The sequence below is a fragment of the Vombatus ursinus genome, unplaced genomic scaffold, assembly GCF_900497805.2.
Source record: "Vombatus ursinus unplaced genomic scaffold, bare-nosed wombat genome assembly UNPS02014773.1, whole genome shotgun sequence".
Taxonomy (NCBI): domain Eukaryota; kingdom Metazoa; phylum Chordata; class Mammalia; order Diprotodontia; family Vombatidae; genus Vombatus; species Vombatus ursinus.
The window spans coordinates 22234849-22258708 of record NW_020954551.1 but is presented as its reverse complement, the minus strand read 5'-3'; the positions used below and the strand labels follow the sequence as shown (position 1 = coordinate 22258708).

At 35.1% G+C, this 23860-nt stretch overlaps 2 pseudogenes; both read left to right on the top strand.

The window, feature by feature from the left end:
* LOC114044292 overlaps positions 1–2548 on the top strand; it is a 41124-nt pseudogene extending 38576 nt beyond the window's left edge.
* An 89-nt stretch (positions 2549–2637) lies between these two features.
* The window catches only part of LOC114044291, a 90392-nt pseudogene continuing 69169 nt past the window's right edge, over positions 2638–23860 (top strand).

The following is a 23860-nucleotide window of genomic DNA, read 5'->3' as shown; positions in this document are numbered from 1 at the left end:
TCCATTTTCCATGAGGAAAAGTTGTCTCATAATTTGAAAGCAATATTATGTATTGGAAAGAACACTAGTTTTGAAGTCAGAGGACTTGAATTCACCTTATAACACCGACACTTTCCAGTGTGACCTTGAAAAAAAAATCTTTTATTCTCCCTGTGCCTGAGTATGGCCATTTATAAACTAGGACAGTTGGACTATATTGCCACTGAAAGTTTTTTGAGAATTATCATCATATAACTATGTGAAAATAGTTTTAAAACAGTTGTCATTTTATGCGAAAAGTACATTTATACAATACTCATTAATCATAAAGAAAAATATTTTGAAATAAACAAATATTTCACTAGTCAAATTTATATTTGAAGCCATCAGCTTTCTCCAATTATTTTTTACATATTTTCTTCATTAGGTAGAAATGCAATTAACGTCACAATTTTATTATTCATATCACTTCATTTATTTATATAATACTATTTTTATTTTATGCCTCCAATTTTCCTTGTCTCCCTTTTTAATACATTTCTTAATGTTTATTTTTGCTTTTTTTTCCCTTTTCCTTTCTTTCTATGTTTCTTCCAATTTTTGTCATGAGCACACTTTGTTAGGAATTATTTTTTCTTCCAATTTTTGTCATTAGCACAAATGTCATGTGTCTCTTTGTCTCAGTCTTTGTCTCTCTCCCCTTCAAGATGTACTTGTCTCCTAATTCCTCTCATTTCATAAACTGAAATGTTATCTATTTCTATGTTCAGAAACTCACTCTGTGTCTGGATAGTGTTGATATTTATTACCTAATTTAAAGATCAATCATACCTGGGCTTTATTCTATGGCATCTTTATTCTACACATCTTACAATGCCTTTTGGCCAAAAGTAACATAATTCTGACCTGAAATCAAAATAATGAATTTAATTCTTTTCTGTGAATGCTTTCATTGGCAGCATACCCAGTCTCCCAGGTAATCAAGGTAGAAACTGCTCTTTATTACAAATAAATAATTCTTTGGTATCTGAAGGTTATTATATAGATTTTGAAAGAGTCGAACAATTTTTAAATGTACAGACTGAACAGTCACAAATCCCCAAAAGAAGATGATGACCTCCACTTTTCCATGGTTCAGTCATTTTTACACACACACACACATACACACACATGCACACACACACACACACACACACACACACACTCATACAATTTTCTACTTCCTATGCACTTGGTGACTCTGAGGAGTAGTCCACTTGATACAGGTAGTAAGAAAATGGTTGAGCTGAAAATTATCTCCAAGGTAGCATCTCTCAAGGGGTATCTTTTAAGTTATTTATGGCTTTTCTTTTTACATCAGAGTCATTTCTAGATATGTACTTGTCACATGCCCACACTCTTACATGTCCTCATCCAGTGGGACTTCCAATATAACAAAGAAAAAAAATTAAGGGAAGCTAATAGTCTATGATTTAGGTATATTAGTGTGGCAAACTTCTATGCCTGTTTTCATAAGAACATAGATGTAACATTGGTGGAAATCTCAAGGGTTATTATAAGATCAAGAAATTGAGGCTCAGAGAGTTTAAGTGCTTTGTAGAAAGTTACATAGATAATAGGTATTGGAGGTGGGGTTTTGAGTTAGGTCCTTTGTGCTCCTTCCACTAAAACTCTGCCTAAATTCAATCTTTCCAAGGATAACAGAAAAGTATATTTTCTTATCCATTCTCAGGGGTTAAGACTGCTTATCATAATTACAAGGACTGCAAACATTTTATCATTTTATCTAAAGTTTTTTTTCATCAATCCACAAAGTACTCTCTGTGGGTCTCTTTTTAGGTGGCAGAGTGCATTAATGTTGAATTTGAAGTCAGGAAAATATGATTTCAAATCCTACCTTAGATACTTAAGACCTATGTACCCCTGAAATTGTCATTTAAATTATCTCAACTACCTCATTGCATAATCGGGGTAATAATAGCACCTACCTCATAGGGTTGTTTTGAAGGTCAAATGAGATAATGTATGTAAAGTACTTTACAAACCTTAAAGAGATGTATAAATGTTAGGTATCAAAATTTGCGTTGTTGTCATGTTGTGTTTTCCTGGTTCTGATTACTCTACATCAGCTCATATAAGCCTTTCCATGTATCTCTGACTTCCACATATTCATCATTCCTTACAGTATAATAATATTCCATTACATTCAGCTAACAGAATTTTTGGCAGTTTTCAAATGAAAGAGTACTTACATCATTTTGGGGTCCTTGTCACCACAAAACATGCTGCTTTGAATATTTAGATTTGCATGGGACCTTTCTTTCTGACTTTAACTTTCTTGGGAATATATGACTATCAGTCTGCTCTCTAAATCAGAGGATATGAAAAATTGTTTTTTTTTATAAAATTCCAAAGAATTTTTAGAATGGTTAAACCACCCAGTGCATCAGTATATATGTTTACCCTAACATCTCTCACATGGACTATTTCTGGCTTTTTTGTCATCTTTGTTGATTTTCTGCGTATAAGGTTGTTTTAATCTTCATTTCTTTTGTCATTAGTGATTTAGTGAAATGTGGTTAATAATTTGCCATGTTGAAAGTTGTATGCAAATAGTTTCAGGCATTTCAGGAGCCCAGGAGCTAGGGACAAGGCACAATGGAACTCATCATCCTGGACGATTATTATCAGGCCAGTGAATGGGCTGGCAAATACATCAGGAACCAAATCACTCAGTTTTGTCCATGGTCAGACAGGCATTCTACCCTGGGGGTTCCTACTGAGAGCACCCCTCTTAATTACTACAAGAAACTTCCTGAGTATTACAGGAATGGAGACCTGCCCTTCAAGCACACGAAGACATTTAACATGGATGAGAATGTGGGCTTTCCACTTGACCACTCTAAGAGCTACCACTCCTTCATGTTTCTTCAAGCACATTGACATTTGCCAGGAAAACACCCATATCATAGAAGGAACACAGCTGATCTTTAGATAGAACGGAATGCTTTTTAAGAAAAGATTAAGGTAGTTGGAAGGATTGAGCTGAGATATTGGCTCTGATGGGTACATTGCCTTCAGTGAGCCTGAATTAATTCTAGTGTCTAGGACCCAAGTGAAAATTCTGGTAATGAATATCATCCAAGACAATGTTTGATTCTTCAATGGAGAACTCTTAAAATTCACCATGATGGTTCTGACTATGGGTGGGGGCATAGCCATGGATGCCAGTGAGGTCATCATTCTAAATACAGGGATCCACAAAGTATTTGCTCTGTTGAATGCCATTGAAGAGGGAATAAATCACATGTGGACTGTGTCTGCCTTCCAGCAGCATTCCAGCCTAGTATTCATGTGTGACAAAGATGCCACATTGGAGCTGAAAGTGAAAACAATCAAGTATTCCAAAAATTGATATTTTTTATAACAAACTGATAGAACCACTGTACATAATAAAAGGAAAAGAAACAGAGAAAAACCAATATTCCAAGAAATCATATAGTGACAAATTTGAAAGAGATACACAGATTTTAGGGAACAGGTCTTTAGAAAAATAAATATTTCATTTACTAAATATGTACCCCCTTGAATAATGCTGTATCTGCCTTTGATCAAAATGGTTGTAGGTGAGCATATTGTACTAGGCTGTAAGATCTGGAACTTATAGAAATGTCATTTAGTAATAATGAATTGATCTGTAATTCAATTTTTCTCTGAAGTGAAGATTGTGGACATGGATATCAAGCAAGCCAAAGTGTGATTCTTCAATGGAGAACTCTTAAAAGTCACCTGTTTTCTACTTCCTATTTTCTATTGCCATATTATACCTGCTAAATATGGGAATGTAGACATATACATGCCTAATATCAACATTTTTAAAGTGCCCTTAAAGCACAAGGAGAGAAGAAAGAATATGTGTAAGTGTGTACATGTGTGTTGTTTCACCTATTTAGGAGAGGCATTTAGAAAAGGTGTACATGGTAACATGAGAGTAGACCTAGGAAAAGTAGACATTTGGGACCTGAACAGGATTAATGACAATTGTAGGTGGGGTAGGGAGGAATATCCATTTTTTTTCTTTTTCTCCTTGTGTTATGCTTCTTTTTGTTGGTCTTTCACAGTAGAACCCTTACTTAAACTCAGATGACTCCATGAGTAAATCATTGGAAATAGGGAGAAAGTAGGGGGAGATGAGGGTCTTTGCCACTGCATTAAAGTCTTGCTTTGGGTTCACTGAAGCTGCCTTAGGTTCAGTCTGATACTTAAGAGGGTAAGGCACAATCCCATTTCACCACTGAAGCCTAGTTTATGTTCAGTAACAATACTGTAGTTTCATCAGAAATTAGGCAAATTCCTTAATTTAAGGGCTACTTGAGAGACTCTTGGGATTGGAAGTAAATCAATAAAACAAGAATTATGGCTCAAGATTAGGGTTAGCAATAGAGCATGAATGACGTTTCACTCTTGAGATTTGTAAGTGCAAGGCCATACATGTTGAAAAGTCTGCCTTGTAAAATTTGACCATCCATATTTAAAATGCCTGTGCACTTTGCCATCATGGATTGTTCATTCAATAAATATTCATTATCATCTACGATCAACAAGGTACTAGGTGTTCAGGGAGATACAAAGGGCATTGTTCCTGCCTTTTAGGACTTTTCTCCATTAGGTATGACTAATGTTTTACACCAGATATGTTTTGTCAAAATTTGTATCGTTTGATGCAACTATTCTTCAAACATTTTGTGATGTTGTCCCCCTTCCAGACATTAGCAACTTCCACCATTGCTCACTCCAACACTATTAGAATTGTCATGCCTCCATTCCACTCTCTTTGTAACCTTCCTACTGTCTAATCTTTTTTTTAATGTGCTTATGGGAAGCTGCTGCTGGATCCATTTCGGGGGAGGGGGGGGATTAACCTTGTGAATCTGATTCAGGTGATTCTGATAGAACTTTTGAATACTGTGTTTTCTACTGATCTCTCTATTTTAGCTTTTATGTGATTAGCAAAATTCTGTTTTAAGCTGATGGATCAATGGACTTTACTATGTCATCAGACACTACTGATAGTAAAATGTGGCCTTGAATAATATTCAGAAGTTATGAACTAAACCAAATATGAACAAAAGTTAAGATATATTTTTGATTACTGGTGTAATCAGTTATACACATCTGAGAAATCTAATAAAGACAGATTAGGGAGAGGAGTTATGGTAACAATAGCATTTATTTTAAGTAGGCTGAGATGGCTTAATTTTATGGAGTTAAAGAGGTTGTTCTCAATATTTGTTGGTATTACTGCATAATGATGTATGTTTTTTATCCTATGTTGCTGCCCTAGCGAATACCAAAGAGGAGAACAGCATCTAATTTTAATAAGAATGTATACTTTTTAATAAGTATAGTAATTTTGCCACAGTCCATGGTCCATGAGTGTTTCTTACATTTAAGTTTTATAGTCAATTTCTGCAATGTCCTAATCTGGGCCTGATCTAAAAGACTTAGCATAAGTTGTCAGAAGCACATTACAATGACTTTGTGGATAATTTTAGAGTCCAAGTGAGTGAAGTGTCATATGGAAAAGTAATTTGTTGGCCAAATATGGCTTCAATACTTTTTGTTATGAATGAGGGACGTTTTCGGTGTGATAAGGCAGGGAGTCCTCATTGACTCTGTAGCAGTAGTCCAATGATACTTAAGGGCTTTGAAGAAGAAAATAAAAGAACAGGAAAAAAACAGTATCCTCTGGCTCTTATCAGTGATTTAGAAAACCAAAAACTGGATTCGTGATATACGAAATAAAAATACATCATCTTTAAACATTCACCAATCAGAGCAGACATGCACAACATTCAGCCCTCTTACTGCCCACGCACCACACATAAAGGATTTCATGTGGCCCATAAAAAACGTAGAGGATGTAAAAAAGCACTGCACAACATACCACCCATTGGCCACTTTGGTGCACCACAAGTAGCCTGCAGGCCACATGTTATGCAGGCCTGAATTAGAGCAATATGAACAAGATAAAAATGTGACATCCTGAGAAAGTATTGAAGAAAATATCACAATCTTAAGAACTCTATTCCAAATTATATAAAAGTCATCACAGAAAAGAGCATGTTAAACTATTTTAATTTAAATTAAACTATTTTAATCACATAAAATTTTGTAAAGTTTATTGTATGCCAATGATTCATTTAAGATATCTCAGTCATTGTCCCTACCACTATTACAACAGAGATAAAAAGGAAATGCAGAATCAATGAAACAAAAATAATCATTTATTAAGCACCTATTCTATACAACACAAAGGGAATGAACAATCTGTATTTGCTAGTAGACTACATTCTTATGGGGGAGATAATCAGTACATATATAAGTAGGTAAAGAAAAATTGCAAGTTGTTATAAAATAATTAAATTATGTTAATTAGGGAGGAAAAACACTAGAGGAATTATGGAAAGACTAGGTAACAAGCAGTACTTAAATTGTGCTTTGAAGAGAAATACATATGATGAGGGGATGAGGGACTGATTACTAACACAGGAGAAGGTCAAGGCAAATGCAGGGAGATAAGTTTTGGAATATAGAGTATGAGTAACTTAGAGAAGGCCAGTTTGACCAAATCACAGATTGTAGAAAGGAATAATGGTAAAATGAGGTTGGATAGACTATTACCACTTTATGAAGAACTTAAAAACCCCAAATTCCTTCTCCAAGAGAGAAGATATAACAGATGATGAAAAAAGATAGCTTTTGATGCAAGGTCATCAGAGGGTAGCCATGTTTCAAAGAGCAGTAGTAGATAAAAGAAGCATGAGAAAAAAAGTGTTCAGTATAAATGTAGGGAGTTATGGTCTGTAGATGGAAGATGTGGCCTCTGACCCAAAAGTTGTTTGGAAGAATGTATAGAATCAGACTAGTTTAAGGGTATAGAAGAAGAGAATGTGAATACTACTAGAGATGATGATTGGTAACCACCTCCACATTCACCAGGGCAGAAATTCTGGACCAAAAACAAAATCCCTTATGAGTAGAATGTCATGACTTCTCCACACACTGTAATATATGTCAGCATATAAAGTGCAATTATTTTTATGGTGGTCTTTTTACATATACTTACCATGAAGACTATAATAAAAATTACTAGATGTCCTATGAAATTATGCTTCATGTTAACTTTGGATGTACAATTAAGAGAAGTAACTACAATGTATCAGGCACTATGATAAGTGCTATACAAATATCCTCATTTGACAAGTAAGCAATTTTTTTTATTCTTTTATTTCTTTATTTTAGTAACTTCTTTTATTTACTTCTCTAGAGAGAATCAATGACCATCCTTCCACTTAGTTGCAAGTTCCTTCTGTGCTCTGGTTTGATTTATGGTGAAAATGTCAAGGTTGATTCACTTCAGTTTCTCAGGTAGTATGTTGACTCAGTCATTGGGCAAACATTTGGCATTTAGGAGGGAAAGCAATAAATTTATGTGAATAGACAGCACAAAGACTAGAAAATTTTATATGCCCTACCACCCCACTTTTCCCCACTCTGTCATCATCTCTGCAAAAGTGAAAAAGGGTGTCATAGAATTGAGGACCATTTTGTATTTTTCTTTGTTTCAGAAATGACTGTTTTCAAAACATTTACCATCAAGATTCCAAACTATTGTTGATGAGACTATCCATGGTTAATTGGATCGGTTCTTGTAAAACAAATTTAATCTTTTGCAAGGATTTTCAAAACTGTTAAGTCTTATGCTGTCCTGGACTAGCTTTTAACAACTTAGGATAACCATAATAATGTGATGAGTCATTGAAGTGAGAGTTATTGAAACACTTCTAAAATATAAGGAACTTTTTTTGTGATCAGGGTAATTTAAGTAATAATGAAAAGCAAAGTTTTGGATTTCCAGTGCTGAAATTCCATCCCAAAATGGAACTGAGAATGATATTGTAGAAGCTAGAAATTGTCCAAGACTTTTATCCATTTCAAGTAGAATTTTTCCTCTATTTACCTATCTTTACTTCAGAAAATAATTTTATATTTGGTATTTTTTCCTAAATGTTCATGTTCTACAACTGCTGGAATAAGCAAAGCAGAAAATATGGAAGCCCTCACTTGCATCTTACAAACCCACATGTACATCTAGTTCCTGCTGTTGTTCACCCTTCATTTTCCACGAAGACCAATGACATCTTGGGGTGATGACTTGACTAGTGCATGAGATTTAAGTGAGGCAGAACTGCACAAAGTCACCCACCTCATCCTCTCTTCTAGAGTCATCAAAGACCAGTGGCAAGACAAAATTCAAGATGACTGGTGATACCCTAGGATGCAGAGGATGACCTTGGTGTCTTCTTTCTCTGACCAAGCTCAAAGCACTACATAGTGCCTGCTTTAGCTGCCTTTGTGGCCACTGGAACAAATTGTTCTTATCTATCCATTCTGCTGAGGGAAGTTTTCATAAGCTTTTTGTAGACATCATAACTCACCAATTGGTTTGAGGACTGTCAGTTACTCACATCCTGGTTCAGCCCATCTGCCAAGACAGTTTTACCAGGGTGTGGTTGCTGTGTATGCTACAGCTTCTTGGAAAAATAGATGAGAATTAGGTGACAGGTGGACACCAAAGGTGAATGAGTAACCCTATAAAGGGCTAGGCAAATTCTCACACCAGGGGTGTTAGTCCTCTCTAAACAAACAGTGCAACAAAGATATCAGTACAATTTGGAGTCAGAAGACATGTCACTGTAAAAGTCTCTATGTTTGGTCCTATGGCCCAGTAACATGATACAAGAATACATGATCATTAGTTAACAAAGTGTAAATTATTTTCATTGCTCAAAAAAAAAAATCACAGCAAAAAACTTTATATTTAGAAGTAGATAAAAATAAATATTATATGAAATATAAGATAATAAATGTGATCATTCTTACTGAAAGAGACAAAAAAACCTTTTTTTTCCCTCTGTCCTTGGAGTGAAAGCTATTACTACACGAACAGGGTCAAACACTGACACATTTCTTTATTTTAATTGTATCAAAGTAAAATGATAATTTTGTTTTACACTAGAATTGGGTGAAAATAATGGCATTTTCATTATCTTTTCAAGACATGAATATTTTACCATTACTTTTACCCAAATTAATTAGTTACATAATCTTTAAAATAAAGTATTAGACTGACAACATGAAAACAAATCTAGAGTTTCTTCCATGTTTCTACATTAGGTGTTTGATTGTTTTTTTCAAATGGAACTAAGTTTTGGTCTTTTACAAATGTATTTGTAATTCAAATTGATCTAGCACCAGTCACAATCAAATGGTTAGTAATTATTAATTCTTAAGAAAACAGTATTATATATTCACAAATAACGCTTATGAAATTTACCATTTTCAAGTCAAATTCATTTAAAATTTCAGAAAATGACTAACATTCATAATTAGGTGGCCTGAATTATAATTGTTAATGCATTTTAATGTTAATTATATGAAATATTAGAGACAGTTACAGTACCTATGAAACTCAACTTTAATTCATGTAAAAATTAAGATATGTTACAAATAATTGAGGTTTAAAAGCCCTTCTTCCTTTTGAAAATCCTAATCCAAATTTGAATCTTTTCATTTAAAAATTGTTCATCTTCAAATAGAAATTCAACTTCATTATTAAGTAGGAAATTTATATGCAGAAACCTGATCTTTCATCAATCTAATATATTGCTTTTAACAAAATTAGAATTCACACTTATTGTTAAGAACTTTATTGAAACCTGGAGGCATTCCCAGCCTTGTGTTTATAGTAAAGATAAAAGAATTTATAAACATCATTCAAACAAAAAACTGGAGGGCTGAAAGGATAGATAGATAGACAGACAGATAGATAGACAAAAAGACTCATGTAGGTAGGTAGGTAGATAGGTAGGTAGGTAGATAAGATGCTTTGGGAAGACTGGGTGGTGTAGTGAAAAGAGCACCAGCCTTGGAATCAGGAAGACCTGAGTTCAAGTTTGGCCTCTGACACTAACTAGCTGTGTGATGACCCAGGGCAAGTCATTTACCCTTGATTGCCTCAAAAAGAAAAAAAAAAGATAGGATGTTTTTCTTGTCCTTGAACCTTTTAGTGTTCTCACACTCTTGGGTTGTCTTTGGTATCATTTTACATATTTTTATTTACTTATCTAACCACATATTTTTAGCCTCTAGTAGAATATATATTCTTTCAGGGAAAAGGATATCTTGATTTTGTGATTATACCCTTAACGCCTTCAAGAACAGTGACTTAAATTCACAGCAAAACAAACAAACAAAAATGTATTTAAAGATAGATAAAATAAATATCATGTGAAATGTATTCAAAGATTATCATCATCTAATAAATGCTTGATGAATGAGCCAGAATCTCACTTAAATTGTATGATTAACAGATGTGTTTCAACTAAAATGCTAAAAAAAGGTTTTACCCAAAACACATCTTTCGCCTCTTCTTTTTTTTATCAACAAGTCAACAAACTTTTATTAAACACTTTTTATGTCCCAGGCACTGTGCTGGTGATATGGGAAAAAAAAAAGACAATCCAAGAGCTTGAGAAGCCTACATTCCAATGGGGAAATATCAACACACAAAAGAGAGATGAAAAGATGGTGAGAGAGAGGTGGTTTTCAAAATTTAGATTAGGGTGAACTTGGCAATGAGAGAAAGGGACACACAAACTTAAGAGAACTTATGAGTTTTTCTGTTATCATAAGCTTCCCTTAGGTCTGAGAGGAAAACAAAGTTGTTTGCTTGTGTATATTTTCCATGTTCTTAAAGTAAAACAAACATTAAATTTACAATGCTGATGGTTAAATAACTTTCTGGGTCTTTTTTTCTGCCTTCTGCCTGATTTTTCAGCTTTGCCTCTGATTGTCTTAGACTTCCCTTTCAGATAAGCTGGCAATAATTCTATTGGTGTCACTTTGTGATACTACATCATAAAAAACCCAGATTAAGTGAATAAGTGTTTGAATTTTGAAAAGAAGATTTATATAGTAATTTCTGTCAGGTCCGTTAGTATAGTAATCCTAGTAGGGACTGCTATAATAAGGTGATGATGTTAATTTGGAAAGGGAATATTACCTCTCATCTTCAATTTGATGGATAGCATCTTTCTCTAATGTAGAATTTCTGCATTGTGTCAGCACTGGGAATGTGTCCAACTATTCAAAATAGTACTTCACATCCAACCTCATGGTTCAATGTGGGTGTAGGTACTTGAGAAGCTGCCAAATAAACCTCAGACTAACAAACTCTATAATACATAGGGTTTAAAATATAAGACCCTCTAATTTATATAAAGGCAACTCATTTAAGATCCTGAGATTATGATTTTTTCTCCATGGGTTAAATTTTATCCAATAAATAATGATTTAATTGCCATCCTCGTTACTTTGCAAGGAATTTTAGTAGACTCGTGGAAGTATTATGCATGAAGTTTGCTCTCAAAAAGTATATGATCAGGACATAGCCAGATTGGCAGAGTAGAGGAAGCATTCAACTGAGTTCTCCAAATATACCCCTTCAAACAGCTTTAAAATAATGCCTCAAATCAAATTCTGAAGAGGCAGAAGCAACAAAAGTTCAGAATAAGACATTTCTTCATCCTAAGCCAATTTAGGAGGTTGGAAAGAGAGATTTGTGACATGGGGGGGGGGTGGAAGCTGACCCAAAGTCCACATAGATGAAACACCAATGGTAGGCCTAGGTGATGGTGACAGAGGCAACAACAGCTTTGCGAGCTCTCAAGCGAGAAAAGAGAAGGGTACCTGGCAAATGGCCAGAGATTAAATGAGACTCAAACTAGCTTTGGATTCAGGACCAGATGCTGTTTGTCGACTCCTTTGCCTATACCCACTTCTATGTTGTAGTTCAAGGGCAGAGAGAAACACTATTGCTCATGATTGATTGAATGCCCTGAGAGTCAGTATAGCTTTTGGTCACAAGAGATCTGGTAACCTGAGGGATAGTATCTATTGCAATTCCAAGAGATCAGGGGTCCTTTCTGGGTAAGGATAAGAATGCCACCTTGGTAGCTAGTTGTGTCAAACAATCAGTTTATCACAAGTACCCACAAAAGTTAGTTAAAAGAATTACCAAGCCCCAGGAGCCAAGAGGGTGGAGTTAAAAGGTAGTCGCTCTCACCCTCCCCTATCAACCTCTGAAAACACAGAAAATATCACCCCAGAAAAAACCCTGGAACAGCTGAACCAGAAGAAAGACTGGGAGCAGCAGTGCAGTAGCCCAGGTAGCTAGAGGGATTAACGGGAAAGGTGCCTCTTACCCTGGGGGAAGGGGAGCAGTACAAAACAGGAGTCACCCAGCCAGCTAATGGAAAGATCCACTTTAGCACACCAAGAGGAGATTCTGGTACCTCACCATTCTACAGCAAATGGGTCTCCCAGTGCCTCAGCAAAAATAAGGGAAGCAGCACTACAAAGCGCCCCAGGCAGATAAGCACCCTGCAGCATTCATCTGAAAGGAGTTGAAGAAAGCAACCTAGAGTTCCAAAAGTTCCAGCCTTGCTAATTCCAGTCCAATGCCAGGTAAGCTGTCAGAACCCTACAACCTTCAACTACCAACCAGGAGGAGATCCCAAAGCCCAGGTGATCAAGCAGGCAAACACCAACAGCTGGACCTCCGAGTGCCTCATTGAGGGTGGTAAACTGGTGGAAACCAGTTCAGAAAATCACCAGGTGCCTTGGCATTCTACAGCAAAGGAGTCTCCCAGTGCCTCAACAGAACTAAGGGAGGCAGCACTGCAAGGGGCCCCAGGCAGATAAACACCCAGCAGCATCCATCTAAAAGGAGCTGAACAAAGCTAAAGGAAAGGAAATCAGGCAACCTAGATTTGCCTGAAAGTCCCAGCCTTGCTGATTCCAGCCCAACACCAACCAGGTAAGCTGCCAGGACCCTACACTACAGCCTCCAATTGCCAACATAATAGGCCCCAGCACACAAAGTCAGTGACCAAGACCTAGGCTCCCAACACAAGAAGCTTGGGTCAGTGCCCTCTGCTCCCCAGCAGAAGAGCATAATCTCTTTAAAGGCCAGGGAATAAAGAAACACCATGACTAAAAAGGAAACATACCATAGATCATATTATGAGAAGAGTGAAGATCAAGACAGAAATTCTGAAGAGGACAACATTGTCATCAAACCCACACCTGCAACATCAAAAGGGAATATGAACTGGTCTGAAGCCCAAAAAGCCTTCTTAGAAGAGCTCAAGAAGGATTTTAAAAGTCAAATGAGAGAGGTAGAGGAGTCCTTAAAAAGTACAATTGGCCAATTAGAAAAAAAAGTACACTGAAGAAAACAAGTCCCTAAAAAACACAATTGGCCAACTGGAAAAAAAAGTACATTGAAGAAAACAAATCCCTTAAAAATACAATTGTCTAACTGGAAAAAAAAGTACACTGAAGAAAACAAATCCCTTAAAAATACAATTGACCAATTGGAGAAGAAAGTACAAAATCTAACAGAAGAAAACAATATGTTAAAAATTAGAACTGAACAAATGGAAACTAATTACTCCATGAGAGAGCAAGAATCAGGCAAACAGAAACAAAAAAATGAAAAAATAGATGAAAACGTATGAGTAATACAACTGACTTGGAAAATCGATCCAGGAGAGACAATTTAAAAATTATTGGCCTACCTGAAAATCATGATGAAAAAAAGAGCCTAGAGGATATCCTTCAGGAAATCATAAAGGAAAACTACCCTGAAGTCCTAGAACCAGAAGGTAAAATAACTATAGAAAGAATTCACACTGCCTGCCAGAAAGAGATCCCAAATTGAAAATGCCAAGGAATATAATAGCTGAATTCCAAAATTACCAGATTAAAGAGAAATTACTGCAGGCAGCCAGAAAGAAACAATTTAAATATCAAACCACAGTCAGGATTACACAGGACCTTGCGGCCTCTACATTAAAAGACTGGAGGGTGTGTTACATGATATCATGTAAGGCAAAGGAGCTTGGAATGCAGCCAAGGATTAACTACCCAGCAAAAATGAGCATGATTTTTCAGGGAAGGAGATGGATATTCAACAAAATAGGGGACTTCCAAGCCTTCCTGATAAAAAGACTGGAGCTCAACAAAAAATTTGATCTTCAAGTACAAGATTCTAGAGAGACATTAAAAGGTAAACGGGACAGAAAAATACAATATGTTGTTAATAAGGGCAAAATGTTTACATCCCTACAAGGGAAGATGACACTTGCAACTCTTGAGAACTTCATTGTTATCATACCATGTTAAAGGATATAAAGATGGGTGGATATAAGTTGACTTTGATGTAATGATAAAAAAAAAAAAGTCTAATCAAGTGGGTTAAATGGATCCAAGTAAGAGGATTAGTCTGAGCTAAGAAAATGTACTGAGAAAGAAGGAAGCAGACAAGGGTAAATTACATTACAGGAAAAGACACAAAAACCTATTAGAGCCGAGTTAAAGAAGGGAGGAGGATGAGCATTGTTTGAACCTTACTCTCATCAGATTTGGCTCAAGAAGGGAATAGTATAATCAGTTAGGTATAGAAATCTAACTTGCACTATAGGCAGTACGAGGGAAAAGGGGAGAGAAAGGGGAGGGGGGATAGAAGGGAGGGAGGAAGCAGTAAGGGTAAAGGGCAAGAAAAGGGAAAGGGATAATAGAAGGGAGGTGGAACCGAAGGAGGCTCTGGTCAAAAGCAAAACCTTAGCAAGGGGAGGAAAGGAGAAAGGAGAGAGAAAAGCATAAACAGTGAGGGGTGGAACAGGGGAGAAAAAGACACAGATAGTAATCATAACTGTGAATTTGAATGGGACGAACTCTCCCACAAAATGGAAGCAGATAGCAGAATGGATTAAAAACCATAATCCTACAATATGTTGTTTACAGGAAACACATTTGAAAAAGAGTAACACAAACAGGGTAAAGGTAAAAGGCTGGAGCAAAATATGTTATGCTTCAGCTGAAGTAAAAAAAAAAAGCAGGGGTAGCAATCCTGATCTCAGACAAAGCAAAAGCAAAAATAGATCTTATCAAAAGAGATAAGGAAGGAAACTACATCCTGCTAAAAGGCACCATAGACAATGAAGTAATATCATTACTAAACATATATGCACCAAATGGTATGGCATCCAAATTTTTAGAGGAGAAGTTCAGGGAGTTACAGGAAGAAATAGACAGCAAAACTATACTAGTGGGGGACTTTAACCTCCCCCTCTCTGAACTAGATAAATCTAACCACAAAATAAACAAGAAAGAAGTTAAGGAGGTGAATAGAACATTAGAAAAGTTAGGTATGATAGACCTCTGGAGAAAACTGAATGGGGGATAGAAAGGAATATACTTTTTTCTAAGCAGTACATGGCACATACACAAAAATTGACCATGTACTAGGGCATAAAAACCTCACAATCTAATGCAGAAAGGCAGAAATATTAAATACATCCTTTTCAGATCATGATGTAATAAAAATTATATGTAATAAAGGGCCATGGAAAGACAGACCAAAAAATAATTGGAAACTAAATAATCTAATCCTAAAAAATGATTGGGTCAGACAACAAATAATAGAAACGATCAATAATTTCATTCAAGGGAATGACAATAATGAGACAACATACCAAAACTTATGGGATGCAGCAAAAGCAGTTCTTAGGGGAAGTTTTATATCTCTAAATGCTTACATACATAAAATAGAAAAAGAGGAGATCAATGAATTGGTCATACAACTTAAAAAAAACTAGAAAAAGAACAAATTAGAAATCCTCAATGAAACACCAAATTAGAAATATTGAAAACCAAAGGAAAAATCAACTAAATTGAAATTCAGAAAACTATTGAACTAATAAAACTAAGAGCTGGTTTTATGAAAAAAAAAACAATAAAATAGATAAACCTTTGGTTAATCTAATTAAAAAAAAAGAAAGAAGAAAACCAAATTACTAGTATCAAGAATGAAAAGGGGGAAGCTACCACCAAGGAAAAGGCAATTAAAGCAACAATTAGGAATTATTTTGCCCAACTATATGCCAACAAATTTGACAATCTTAGTGAAATGGATACATATTTATAAATATATAAATTGCCCAGATTAACAGAAGAGGAAGTAAAACACTTAAATAACCCCATCTCAGAAAAAGAAATTGAACAAGCCATTGATGAACTCCCTAGGAAAAAATCTCCAGGGCCAGATGCGAATTCTATCCAACATTTAAAGAACAATTAATTCCAATACTATATAGATTACTTGGTAAAATAAGTGAAGGAATCTTACCAAATTCTTTTTATGATACAAATATGGTGCTGATACCTAAACCAGGAAGAGTCAAGACAGAGAAAGAAAATTATAGGCCATTTTCTCTAATGAATATGGATGCAAAAATTTTAAACAAAATATTAGCAAATAGATTACAGCAACTTATCACAAGAATAATACACTATGACTAGGTAGGATTTATACCAGGAATGCAGGGCTGGTTCAATATAAAGAAAACTATCAGCATAATTCATCATATCAACACAAAAACTAACAGAAACCACATGATAATCTCAATAGATGCAGAAAAAGTTTTTGACAAAATACAACACCCATTCCTATTAAAAACACTAGAGAGTATAGGTATAAATGGAGTCTTCTTTAAAATAATAAGTAGCATCTATCTAAAACATTCAGCAAGCATAATATGTAATGGGGACAAGCTAGAAGAATTTCCAATAAGATCAGGGGTGAAACAAGTATGTCCATTATCACCACTGTTATTCAATATCATACTGGAAACAGCTTTAGCAATAAGAGAAGAAAGAGACATTGAAGGTATTATAACAGGCAAAGAAGAAACAAGGCTATCACTCTTTGAAGGTGACATGATGATATACTTAGAGAATCCTAGACAATCAAGTAAAAAACTATGTGAAATGATAAACAAATTTAGCAAAGTTGCAGGCTATAAAATAAACCCACATAAATCATTGGCATTTCTATATATTACCAACAAAGCCCAACAGCAAGAGATAGAAAGAGAAATTCCTTTTAAACTTACTGTAGACATTATAAAATATTTAGGAGTCTACCTCCCAAAAGAAACCCAGGAACTCTATGAAGACAATTACAAAACACTTTTCACACAAATAAAGTCAGATCTAAATAATTGGAAAAACATCAGTTGTTCATGGATAGGCTGAGCTAATATAATAAAAATGACAATTTTACCTAAGTTAATTTACTTATTCAGTGCCATACCAATCAATCTACCAAAAAATTATTTTATAGAGTAAGAAAAAATAATAAGATTCATTTGGAAAAACAAAAGGTCCAGAATATCAAGAGAACTAATGAAAAGAAATGCAGGGGAAGGTGACCTAGCCATTCCAGATCTTAAATTGTATTATAAATCAGCAATCATCAAAACTGCTTGGTACTGACTAAGAAATAGAGTGGTGGATCAGAGGAATAGGTTAAATATGCAAGACACAGTAGTCAATGACTATAGTACTCTATTATTTGATAAACCCAAAGACCTGAGCTTCTGGGATAAGAACCCACTCTTTGAAAAAAACTGCTGGGAAAACTGGGAAAGGGTATGGCAGAAACTAGGCATACCCCAAAATCTCATACCATATACCACAAAAAGTCAAAATGGGTTCATGATTTAGATATAAAGGCTGATACTATAAGCAAATTGGGAGAGCAAGGAATACTTTCCTGTCAGATCTATGGAGAACAGAAGAATTCATGATGAAGCAGGAGATAGAGAACATTACACAAAGCAAAATAGATCATTTTGATTACATTAAATTGAAAGGTTTTTGCACAAACAAAGCCAATGCAGCTAAGATTAGAAGGAAGGTAGAAAATTTAGAAAGAATTTTTACAACCAATCTCTCTGATAAGGACCTCATTTCTAAAATATATAGAGAATTAAGTCAAATTTATAAGAATACAAGCCATTCCCCAATTGATAATTGGTCAAAGGATATGAACAGACAGTTCTCAGATAAAGAAATTAAAGCCATCTATAGTCATGTGAAATAATGCTCTAAATCACTATTGATTAGACAAATGCAAATCAAAAGAACTCTGAGGTACCACATCACACCTATCAGATTGTACAACATGACAAAACAGGAAAATGATAAATGTTGGAGAAGATGTGGGAAAGTTGGAACACTAATGCATTGTTGGTGGAGTTGTGAATTGATCCAACCACTTTGGAGAGCAATTTGGAACTATGCCCAAAGGACTATAAAAATGTGCATACTCTTTGACCCAGCAATTGCACTTCTAGGGCTATATCCCAAAGAGATCACACAAATGGGAAAAGGACCCACATGTACAAAAATATTCATAGCAGCTCTTTTTGTGGGGGCAAAGAATTGGAAATTGAGAGGATGCCCATCAATTGGGGAATGGCTGAGCAAGTTGTGGTATATGAATGTGATGGAACACTATTGTGCTGTAAGAAATGATGAACAGGCTGACTGCAGAAAAACCTGGAAAGACTTGTATGGTCTGATGCTGAGTGAAGTGAGCAGAACCAAGAGAAGGTTGTACACAATAACAGTCACATTGTGTGATGACTAATATTGGTAAAGTTAACTCTTCCTGGCAATACAAGGCTCTAAGACATCTCCAGAGGCCTTGTGATGGAAAATGCTATCCACATACAAAGAAAGAACTATGGAAGTTGAATTGCTATTTTTTTTTCTCTTCTATTGAGTTTTCTTTCCTCTTTCTAATGGTTCCTCCTATTGGTTTTAATTTTTACTTACAGCATCACTATTGTGAAAATATGTTTAATACAAATGTAAATGTATAGCCTATATCAGATTGTGTGCCATCTTGGGGAGGGTGGTGGGGAGGAAGGAGAAGAAAAATTTTCAACTCAAAATCATATAAAAATGATTATTGATAAATCAAAATAAATTAATAAAAAATTAAAAAAAAAATAAAAGACTCTACACATAAAAAAAAAGAATTACCAAGAAGAATAAGGACTAAGGATTCCATTTCAAGTAATTACGGGTGGAAAGCAGAACTTTACAGTGACTTTCAGAGAATGGGTTATGTTTTTGTTCTCAGTATTGACTAAAACATATTTATGTACAACGTTCATTTTAATATCTGTTCTAGAAAAGAAATTGAAGGAACTATAAGAAATGAGTTATGAAGGATAAAGAAGAAAGAAATAGTAAAAATCCTTCAAGAAGCAAAGTAAGAAGGGTAATGGGTATACATATAAGTATTTTTATTTATACACACACACATACACATACATATACATATATATGTATACACACATATGTACATATATATATATGTATGTGTATGTATATATGTGTGTATATATATAATGAAATTCCTGTACTGAAGGAAATGGCAAATTCTTGGAATAAATCAGTTTCCTGTGATTCAAGGAATGATGAGGTTGATGAATAGGTGCCATTAGATAAGAGGTCATTCAGAAGACAAAAAGATGAGTGATAATGCTTGGTTTTTCCCTACTGAGGGGCACAGAGGTAGCAGTTTGGTAAAATGACAAAGAATAGAGAAATCTGTTGTATTCTCAGAGTTAATATCTGCCACACAATAGGTAACCCACTGAGACTTTGTCAAACTTGCAGCAACTAATTGCTCCTATTGATTTGTGTGATGACACAGGACAAAACTAGAAGGAATGCAGAAAATGTTGACTTAAGTCATAGTATCATCAAATAATACATGTAGGAATAGAAGGGGCCTCAGAGGCAATCTAGCCAAGTTCTCTCTTATTTTACAAATCAGGAAAATAAAAGTCTGGTAGATTAAGTCTTATTCTGAAGGACACAGAGGTAGTGAATATTAGAAACAGGATCTGAATCCAGGTATTCTCAATTCAAAATCATTGTTCTTTCCAGTGTATCACACTATTTTCTATTATGATTATTAAGTTCTGGGCAAAAATAAAATGGTCCTTATGGGGACTGTTGGTCCTTTCTTCACTACTGCCAAATGAAGATAATGGGATCATGGCATGCCAACATGATTTTAACTTAGCCAATGCTAATGTCTAGTTTCTGTAGTTTGGAACCCCCTTTTTATTAGTAGTGCTGTAAAGGGAATAACACTGACCTCTAAACTTTATATATGAATTATGACTGGTTCATAACCCAAACACATAGCAGGTTGGAACAACTTTCCAGAATTGGTGGCCATATGGCTCCAATTAATTTCTAATGTCCTAGGGGCAGAATACTTTTATAGGAAAAGAAATGGAGAACAAATGGTCTCTCTCAGTTTCCAGCTTATCTGGAAAAAGGAATTATGTGAAACACCTGCAGGTTGTGTCAAACCCTGATCAGGTAAACTTGTCACAATACTGCTTCCATATGAATTATTGAAAAATATGAAAAGGCCAAGATGAAAATAATAATATCAACACACAATGATGTTTAATACAACATGTTAAAAGTTGCAGAACACTTTAGACATACCTCATTTGAGACTCTCAACAGCTCCAGGAAATCAATAATATAGGTATTATTCCCATTTCATAGATATATCTTTGGCTCTGTCCTAATCAGTATTTTTGTTTTCAATAATTTGAATGAAGGAATAGAAATCTTGTCTGACAAATTTGCAGATTACTTGAAGTTGGCAGGAAGAACTAACATATTGGATGAAAGATTCCAAACTTAGAAAGATTCTGTCTTTACTCCAATTTGCCTATACATGCTAATTTTACCTTGCTTTCCTTCATATTCTTTGGTCTACTCAAATGGCTTTCTTGCTGTTTCTTGCATGCAAAATTGCATCTCCTACTGCCATAATTTCTCACAATTTGTCTCCCATGGTTAGAATATGCTCCCTTTTCATATCTGCTTCTTAGACTCTCTAGTTTCCTTTGAAGCTCAGCCACAAAACAACATATTATATAAGGCCTATCATAATTTTCCCAATTGCTAATGTATTTACCTTGTAACATGTATATGTGTGCATGTGTATGTATGTATGTATGTATATACACACAAATTGTATACATTTTTCCTCTTCCAATATAATATAAACTCCTCGGGGGAGAACAATTTCATTTTAGGATATATACACACATACATACATACATGCATGCATATATGCACCTACATATATAAACACATATGCATGTGCATATGTATATATACATGTATGTGTGTATGCATAGGTGCACCTATGTGTGTATGTACATACATATACATATACACATAGCATATGCATTCCCAACACCTAGCACCCTAGCAGCAAGTCTGACACATAGATGATTAATAATTTTTTTATTGATAGATTGATCTAGACATGCTTCAAAGGGAAGCCAAATCTAATTTTAAAAGAAATTAAATAGGAAGTAAAGTAACAGTTTACTTTTCTATTAAAAACAGTCAACTTCACAAGTACTTGACAGGGGTTGTGTGGCTGGGCAAAAATTCCTCTTAAAAAATATCAGAAGTTGATTATCCACAGCAAAGTTAATATGAGTCAATAGTGTAAAAGTGTTGACAGAAAAGATTATATTTTCCTAAGCTGTGTTGAACTACATAATGTTCAATTGAATAGAAATTATATTTTCTCTCCATTCAGGCCCTTCTATTGAATTGACATCTGGATACTGATCTCAGATGTGGTCACCACATTTTAGGAAAGATATTGACAACCTTGGGTCCACTAAGGGAAAGGTACTTAGTATTGTGAATCAACTAAAGACAAACTTCATGTCTAAGCATTGGAGGAACTGGAGATGTTTTGCCAGGAGAAGATGATACTTTAGTGGAATATGACAGATTTGTCACATATTTGAAGGACAGGTGGTAAAAGGAAATTTGTCATTTGGGATCCCAAAGGAGCAATGGGGCAATATGCGGAAGATTCAAAGAAGAAGCTTTATCCGTTCAACATCAGACACAAGTCTATGATCCAACCACTAATGCTGAAGAGACCAAAGTTGATCAGTTCTATGAAGACCGACAATATCTTCTACAAATAACTCCAAAAATATATGTCACGGTCATCATAAGTGATTGAAACACTAAAGAAGGAAATCAAAAGAGAATTGAAATAACAGGCAAGTTTGTCCTTGGAGTACAGAATTAAGCATGACAGAGACTAATATAGTTTTGCCAAGACAACTTGCTGGTCATAGCAAACAGTCTTTTGTTTGGCAACTTAGAAAGGGATTCTACACATGGGCATCACCAGATGGCCAATATTGAAATCAGATTGATTATGGACCTTCAGCCAAAGATGGAGAAACTCTATGTAGTCAGTAAAAATAAGACCTGGAGTGACTGTGGCTCAGATCATGAGTTCTTATTGCAAAATACAGACTTAAATTGAAGAAAGTAGGGAAAACAAGCACACTGTATAGGTCTGACCTAAACAACATCCCTTATGTATATGAAGTGGAGGTGATGAATACATTTAAGGGATTAGGTTTGATAGATAGAGTACCCAAAGGACTATGCACAGAGGTTTGCAATATTGTATAGGAGGCAGCAATAAAAAATATTCCAAAGAAAAAGAGCTAGAAAGCAAAATGGTTGTCTGATGAGGCTTTACAAATACCTGAGGAAAGAAGGAAAGTGAAAGGAAAAAGTGAAAGATATTCCCAACTGAATGCAGAATCCCAGAGAACAACAAGGAGAGAGAAGAAGGTTTTCTTAAATGAACAATGCAAAGAAATAGAAGAAAACAATATGATGGGAATGACAAAAAAAACTCTTCAAGAAAATTAGAGATGTAAAATATAAAAATGGTACAGACTTAGCAGAAACAGAAGATATTAAGAAGAAGTGGCAGGAATGCACAAAAGAACTACATAAGAAAGATCTTAAAATCATCAATAACTACAATGATGTGGTTACTGATCTAGAGTCAGAAATCCTGGAGAATGAATTCAAGGGGACTTTGGGAATCATTTCTAACAATAAGGTGAGGGAATTCCAGCTGAGCCATTTAAAACCCTCCAAGATGATACTGTTAAAGGACTGCATTCAATATGCCAGCAAATTTGGAAGACTTAACAGTGGTCACTGAATTGGAAAAGATCAGTTTACACCTCAATCCTAAAGAAGGGAAATGACAAGGAATGTTCAAATTACCAAACAATTGCATTCATTTCACAGACCAGTAAAAGTTATACTTAAGATACTGCAAGCAAGGCTTCAGCAATATGTGAACTGAGAATTACCAGAAAATCAGGCTGGTTTTCAAGAGGCAGAGGAACTAGAGACCAAATTGCCAATATTCTCTGGATTATGGAGAAAGCAACGGAGTTCCAAAAATAATCTACTACTGCTTCTTTGACTACACTAAAGCTTTTGACTAGATGGATCACAACAAAATATGGCAAGTACTTAAAGAGATGGGAGTACCAGATCATTTTACTTGTCTCCTGAGGAACTTATGTATAGACCAAGAAGCAACAGTTAGAACCAAACATGGAACAACTGATTTGAGATTGGAAAATAGTATGACAAGGTTATATATCATCAGCTTATTTATTTAATTTAAATACAAAGTAAATAATGCATAATGCCAGGCTGGCCAGAATTAAGGTTTCCAGGAGAAATAGCAACAATCTCAGATAATCAGATGATACCACTCTGATGGCAGAAAGTGAAGTAGAATTAAGAAACCTCTTGATGAACATGAAATACAAGAGTGTAAAAGTTGGCTTTAAGCTTCACATAAAAAAAAAAAAAACTAAGATCTTAGCAACTGGTCCCATAGCTTCCTGGAAAATTGATGGAGAAGAAAAGAAATAGTGTTGGATTTTATATTTGTGGGCTTAAAGATCACTGTAGATGGCAACTGCAGCTATCAAATTCA